This window comes from Canis aureus, chromosome 8 (genome assembly GCF_053574225.1).
Source record: "Canis aureus isolate CA01 chromosome 8, VMU_Caureus_v.1.0, whole genome shotgun sequence".
Classification (NCBI taxonomy): Eukaryota; Metazoa; Chordata; class Mammalia; order Carnivora; family Canidae; genus Canis; species Canis aureus.
In genome coordinates, this window is record NC_135618.1 from 41,359,627 (window position 1) to 41,365,750 (window position 6,124).

A 6,124-nucleotide genomic window follows, 5' to 3' on the forward strand; every position below is an offset into this window, starting at 1 on the left:
GTGTGGACATTAATTCCGGGGTGGGGGGGACATTATTCAAACCATTGCATGTGCATCTCGTGCATAAATAGATATGTGTAGTTTATCAATGGCATTAAATGCAAATCCCCCGGCTCTGCTGACTTGGAACCTTGAGGGTGGGTTCCTGGATTCTATTTGCCAGGTGTCCAAGTGAAGGTGAGGGCCCTGCCGTCCATCTTTATGGGCCAACTCTGCCTTGTTCCCTGGAGTTTGACCAAAGTCCTAGCCCTATGTCCAAGGACAGCCAGAGTGCTGAGGTTGAGGTTTGGGTGAGGGCCCTGTCCGGGGCACCACCTGTCCCTCCCGTGAGCTTCCTTGGGACACAGAGCAGGAGGCCAAGGATCCCACTTGGGGGAGCAGAGGAGGTGTGGTTATTTTATGTGACTGCTCTGGGGCCACCTGTCTATACTGGCTTTGGTTACCCAGCCCTTCCCAACGCATCCAATTGAGGGGGAGGAAGCAGCCCTTGGCTGCTTTGGTACAGTGCATATATTCACTTTCTGGGATTTTTCCATGGATTTCTCTGCAACTGTGGGCAAGAGCTCTTAAAGGACAGCTGACTGATTCCTGCATGTGGTGGGTGTTGAGAAAGACAGAGGTCCCTGGGGCAGGCCAGCTGGGATCAGGTCGGAGCCATGAGTCACTGCTGACGTCTATCCTGGGCAGAATTGCCTCCCCAGATGCCCCTTGGGGTTTGAGGGGCCCAGAGAGGGTGGATCATGCCAGGGCTCCCTTGTGGCCTAGAGGCTGCTTCTGGGACCAATTCCTCCTCTGAGGCCAGGGGTCAGGTCCAAAGCAGACCTCTGGGGCCTCCACGGAGGCAGGTCTCAGAGCACTAGTGGGGAGTCTGGGCTGGGCCTGGAAGGAGCCGGAAGGAAAAGTGCCAGGTGGTTCCCAGGGACAGAAGAGGTGGCTGTGGCTTCCAAACTTCTCTTCCAGTCCATTTCCCTCTCCTGTCTTCAGTGCTCCCCTCCCCTGCCAAGGCATTCCTGAGGAACACAGGTCCCCAAAAAGCATAACTTGAAACCTCTCACTTAAGAGTTTCCTGGAGCCCAAAGTTTTCTGACACACAGACCCCTTTGCAAATCCAATGACAGCTTCGGGCCTCACGCTTGAATTGTTCCCATATTGAGGCTAAGAGCCTTTGAAAGCCCACTTCTTAAGCCCAGGATTGAACCTTTTCCTGGAGACTTTCCTGATGCTTGAGTTTTATAGAGCATCCCAGCAGCTGTGTGTTACCATGGCAACTTGCACAGCATGCAGGACTCTAGGGATTCCAAGTTGGGCCACCAAGACATCTGGTCCACATTCTGTGCCCAGGGGTCTTTCATCACTACCATGAGGTGGGGAGGGGATCCTCATGCCCCAAGAACTATTCCACATTAAACCCCAACTAGCAATCCCGAAGCTTGAGGACTTGAGCTCTTGCATATTTGTGTCAACATGTGTCTCTACCCACCACCAGAGGTAAGCGTCAGAATCTCAAAACGCTTTTCTGCCTCTGCTCCATGTCCCATCTATGCTCTGCAAATGCCTGAGTCCAAAATGTGCCTCTCCAGGAACAGTACATTAGGACTGTTAGACTCTTTGGATAGCCAAAGACCCCCAAATATAACACAAAGTGCCTCAAGCAAAAATGGTCCATGTAATTGGTCCAAGAAGGATACTGGCTTCAAGCATAGCTGGATCTAGGGGCTGAAACAATGTCCCTTTTCTCTTAATTTGGTTCTTCTCCACACTAGCTTCACTCTCCTTCTCCACATAGTTCAGAACCTGGCAGGTGGATGTGTTTTTCCCCAAATTCTAGCAGAAGTTCCAGGGTGGGCTCTAGTGAGCCCACTGGGACAGAGTATCTCTGACCCATTTATTCATGACATCTGGGACTTGGAGGGGATGGTACCAACCAAACCAGAGGGATGGAGAATGGGGAGAGATAGTACCATAAAGGCAATGGGAGGGAGGCTCACAGCCATGGCTCTCAGTGTCCTGCCTACCTTCTCTGGGCTTTCTCATTACCACCGGGAGGCATCTGGGATGCAAGAAACTACAAGCTTCTGGTAGCTACTGCTGGTTGCTGAAACAGAATTCAGCCCCTCTTTAGGGCAGGCTGGAAGTGCCAGTGAGTTAACCCCCAAGAGAAGCCCCCAACCCATGATGAGAGAGTGTTGGCTGACAAACACCCCACAGGAGGCACAATCGCAAGCTGTCCTCTGCATTCTCCCAGAGACCCCAGGTGATCAAGTGGGGAGCTGCTCACTAGTGTACTATGTACCGGCTGCCTTTCCTACCCAACCTCACTTTCCTGTCTCCCACCAGGGTTTCTTGGGGGTCACCTCCCAAATAAACTACTTGCCCTCATATTCTTATCTCAGGTTTTGCTGCTGGGAGGGATCCAAAGACAGAACACATACTAAAAGAAGAGGAACTGGTGTTGGGAAGGCAAAATACATAACTCCACACAAACGGGGAGGGTGAATGTATCCTAGTCCTTGAACCAGAGACCGCTCCGGCACACCACGATGGACCTTCTTCACTCCCTCTGGCCTAAAATCCATCAGGCCCATTCACAGTACTGAACATTCCCAGCTCAGCTGCCAGCCCAGCCAAGGACAGAGAAAACTCTGCAGAGGTCAGAGTTTTCAGGACAAGGGTTTCTATAGCCTGTTGCCTCAGAACCCCTGGAGGTGCTCCCTGTAGATTCCCAGACCCCCTGCCCCTCTGGGACAGGATCTGGACATCTGCAATATGATTCTCTGAGAACATTGTTGGGGAAATACACTCTGACCTGCAGCTGGGCTCAGGAACTGTGTCTTAGGAATATGCAAACGTGATTCAAAGGTGTTTGGGAACTCCTCCAAGCTCTTGTCACTACATCCTACCCTTGAACACTGGGAGCAAAACACCAAAGGAGCCTAAGGACCAGTTGTGCACTAAAAGAGAGCAAAACACAAAATGAGACTTCCAGGTGGAGCTGAAACACAAGTTCAGCTGGTTGTTTACATTTCTGGAAGGAGGAATTAAAACTTGAAGCATTTGCCTAGTTCCATGGATAAGCAGCTGTCCTGAGGTTCCCAGACACACTGTGAACACCACCCCTCCCTTCCCTCCAACCTGGGTCACAAGCCCAGCAAACAGGCTGAGTCAAGAGGTAGAAATTACAGCAGCCTGGCCGTGGGCAGCATGGCCTTCGGGGATGGTTCACTAGGTGTAGGCTCAGCATGCCCAAGGGTACCGACAACATGGCCTGTAGCTCCTACTGTGGGACCAAAACACAGCACGCTGGAGGGAGTATCGGAGGCTGGCATGGCAGTTCTCAACTTCAGGGAGAAAGATGTGTCCAGTTTAATCAGATCGGTAGTGAAATGGAATAGAGAGGCCAGGCAAAAGTGGGTCGAAACAGGCTTTTAATGGGAGGCGCTCTCGGGGGAGGTTCTGCAGCCCGCAGGGGAGGGAGAGAGCGGGGAAGTGGTGCAGGGGAGGGCAAGTGGGCTCTTTAAGGGGGGAGGGGAAGGGGTTGGTTGTCCTACAGGGTGATGAATATTAGGCACATTACTGGTGGAATTGGCCTGGGGCAGTAACTGCCCATGCCCTTAGATGGGGTCTGGGGAAGTACTGCTCAGGTTTCCTGCAGACGTCCAGGCTTCCCCCAATGACGTGTCCTCTGGCAGTCTGCTGGTGGTGGGAACGTTCTGAGGTGGAGGCCACAAGGTGGGTGGTCCATCGCCATTGTGTTGATTCTTCCTGATCCCCCTTGATCCTGGTTCCCCTTGATACTGCCGGCCCAACATTCCTACAACATTCCTATCCTTTTCTTGTTATCGGGTGTCCTTTCAGATCTGGCTACTTCCTGCTGATATAGGGGCTAAGTGGGGTCCCGCAGAAGTGGGCAAGCAGGAGTAGGGATGTAGGAGTTGGTTGACACATACTCGAGACATTTCCCAAACTTGTTCCTGGATGAATCGGAGAATGCAAGGGGCCACCATTAATAGTATGCCGATGATTAGGAGCGGGCTTAGGAGGGGGAGGAGCCATGTGGTTAGTGGGGGCTGCCACCATTGGGGTGTAGTTGGGCCGCCAGGGTGGTACTGGGCCTGGAGAGACTCACGAACTCTGGTGAGTGTGTGGAGATTGGTCTCTACTACACCTGTTTCATTGATGTAGTAGCAGCACTCTTCGTTGAGGAACATGCAGGCTCCTCCCTTGTCTGCGGTGAGGAGGTCCAAGGTGCGTCGGTTCTGGAGGGCCAGCCGGGCCAGAGAGGTTATCTGGTGTTGGAGGGAGGCCAGAGACTCAGCTGAGGCCTTGATGGCCACTCAAAGCCTTTCAGATAGGTCCCTGGTGGAATCTACAGAGTGGATTAAGGCCCCTGTCCCCAACCAGGGTTCAGGCCAGGGAGACCTCAACAACTAGTGGGAGAAAGATTGCCCTTTTTTGTTTTTTGGGGGGAGGGCTGGTAAGGAGGGCTATTTCTGCCTGACTATAGATAGTTAATCATAGAACTAGGGAGACAGGCACAGAGGAGGGAGGCAGAGGTATTGAGAGATTTAGATAGGGTGCCATTGCACCAAAATAAACCACTGATAGGAGCGTGATGAGAGGTGACGAGAGGTGACGAGGTGACGTTTGACTGGGTGACTCTGCAAAGGGATGAGTTAGGGGTGGAGTAACAGAAGGGGAATTGATGATTAAGAGGGTCAGTAAATAGGGGAACATTAGTGAGAGAGGGATGAGGCACCCGGAGGTGTGGGTGTGGGGCTGGTGGGGCTGAATGCATTGGGGAGGGAACGGCCACAAGGGGAGTTTTGCCTAAAGCAGCACAGATAAAACAATGGGACAGATTGCCCGTGCCAGGAAGGTTGGCAAGGGAAGTGCCTTGTTGGGTAAGTTTTACCCAGGAGAAGGGGTCCTGGTCCTGAGGTGGGTTAGTCTGTAGGTGGGTTTGGAGAAGTTGTTCCTGTGCACGTATAGGGTCAGCTTTTGATCTTTTAGGGTAGATTGGTTTTGTAAGACCCTTATGTATGATCTAGATTTGGAGGGAGGCGGTAGGGTAGGAGGAGCAACCCCAGCGGTAAAGTTTCGCCATTACCCCCGTTGCCCAGCAGGGGTCCCAAGGGTCCGGAACAGTTAGGGCATATTTGCTGGACTGTTGGTAGAAACGACAAGGTTGATGATGGGCCATAGAAGGACCGGTGAAAGCACCATGACAAAGATGATAGATATTGCAGTACGAATAAGGACAGCCCCCATTAGTTTGGACCCAATAATTTTGACAGTTAGGATGAGTCTGATCACAGGTGAAACAGATTATTGGATCAGAACTAGGATTAGGACCAGGTGGAGGGAGGGAGTAAAATCTATCAAAGGTGAAATTGATGCTAGCCTGGCAACCTAAAGGTTGACAATCAGGGGTAGAAATAAGGTGAGACAGGATTCCCTGGTCCCAGGTTTCTGTCATGTAAAATAATAAACAAACAAACAAAAATAAATAAATAAATAAATAAATAAATAAATAAATAAATAAATAAATAAAACAAACCTCCACCTAAACCCAGGGTCAGTGGTAGAGTGACTAGGAGGTAGGACCAGGAGGAGGATGGTGCGAAAGCTGTATTTGAGTAGGTCCCAAAGGTTGTGCCGTCCATACATCTTGCGAGGAGGCTCGCTTTAATTTAGAGATGTGTACCCACGGGTGGTGTCCTGTGAGTTTGGCGGCCGTGGAGGTCGTAAGGACCACCGTATAGAGACCAGTCCACTTAGGCTGTAAAGTTTTTGGGTGTAGGGATCCCTGGGTGGCGCAGCGGTTTAGCGCCTGCCTTTGGCCCAGGGCGCGATCCTGGAGATCTGGGATCGAATCCCACTTCAGGCTCCCGGTGCATGGAGCCTGCTTCTCCCTCTGCCTGTGTCTCTGCCTCTCTCTCTCTCACTGTGTGCCTATCATAAATAAATAAAAAAATTAAAAAAAAAAGTTTTTGGGTGTAGTTCTTTTAGTAGGACACTATATCCTGGGGCCAGGAGTGGGGAGTATCTGATGTGGGTTCTCCTGGAGTAGGGGTGACTGAATCCGCATGGGCCCCAGGAGGGCTCTTAGAAGAGTTAGGTAAGG